The sequence below is a fragment of the Mandrillus leucophaeus genome, unplaced genomic scaffold (assembly GCF_000951045.1).
Source record: "Mandrillus leucophaeus isolate KB7577 unplaced genomic scaffold, Mleu.le_1.0 Scaffold845, whole genome shotgun sequence".
Classification (NCBI taxonomy): Eukaryota; Metazoa; Chordata; class Mammalia; order Primates; family Cercopithecidae; genus Mandrillus; species Mandrillus leucophaeus.
The window spans coordinates 432,933-434,454 of record NW_012109197.1 but is presented as its reverse complement, the minus strand read 5'-3'; positions in this window follow the sequence as shown (position 1 = coordinate 434,454).

Sequence of the window (1,522 nt, the reverse complement as noted above, 5' to 3'; positions counted from 1 at the left end):
TAATTTGCACTTTTTATAAAAAATATTATCTTGTCTATTTTCCTTTAAATATGCAGCAGAAGTTTACTATTATACAACTAAATTATGTGGGTTCTCTAATTGCCCACTTATTCTACCTTGATTAACATGTGGTTTATTTCACTTTGATGTTTTTAAAGACAAGCATGTGCTGTGTGAGGGTTAGAACATGAGCCATAAACAAGGAGGCTTGAGATGGCAGTGCCTCCCCAAAAATGCAGTACCCCAGGGCCTGCGCAGGGAACACTGCTTTGAACCTTAACACTTCTGAAATGGCTGGACATCTCTGCATGAGCTGTGCTTACCCAATTGTTCCATTTATTCTTATATTTTACAAGTATTTACTCAATTCTTGAGCTAGGCCATGTGGTCTACCAAAGGAATAAGATATATGTTGTTGTTATTTTATTTTATTTTATTTTATTTCAATAGTTTTGGGGAACAGGCGGTTTTGGTTAAATGCTAAAGTTCTTTATTGATGGTTTCTGAGATTCTGGTCCACCCATAGCCCAAGCAGAGTACAGTGTACCCCATGTGTAGGGTTTTATCCCTCACCTCCCTCTCACCTTTCCCCCTAAGTCCCCAAAGCCCACTTATCATTCTTAGGCCTTGGAATCATCATCATAGCTTATGTCCCACTTATAAGTAAGAACATACAGCGTGGAGGTTAGGTCAGCAGAGGGCTCCAGGGGACTGGTGGGGCAGGCCAGGACATAAAAGAGGGCCTAGAGCCAGGGTTACCCGGGAGAGGGTGGACCCATTTTGCCAAGCACCCTAACCCTAAAAGCTGTAACCGTTACCCTTAACCCCAACCTTAACCCTAAACCTTAACCCTAACCTTTAACACCTTACCATAACCCCAACCCTAACCCCTAACCATAACCCTAAAACGCTAACACTAAAACCCTAATCCCTAACACTAAACCCTAATCATAACCCTAAACACAACCCCAACCCTAACCCTAACCCTAACCACAATCCCAACCCCAGCCCCAAGGCTAACCTTAACCCTAACCCCTACCCCCAGCCTTTCTTACCTTTTACATCTGTCCAGATTCTCCAGTAGAAGCAGAGACGCTTGGTTCCCAGGTATGTACCACTGCATCTGGCACAGGACTCCGTATCAGTCCCCAAATAAGCACCTGAATGCTCACAGGGCAGCCATGCAGTGGAAGCCCAGGGTGTATTCTCACCTCCAGAACCAGGGCCCAGGTCTGCATCAGGCTGATCAGGGCTGAAGTGAGCTGTGGCACCCAAGGTCTTCGTAAGACCAAGGCCATGTTGTGCCTCCTATCACAGAGCAAGACGCAGCAGCCTTCAAAGTCAGGGGCCCTTCCCTGATGACACTCCAAGCACAAAGTACTGGACTTTCACACAATGAGGCTGCACACATTATTCTGTTTAAATCCCCACCTAGGCCACTGGGAGAAATGGTGATAGAGGGACCCTCGTGTTGCCCTGTGGTATACATGCTCTGGTTCATACGACTGCAAGCCATTTACAA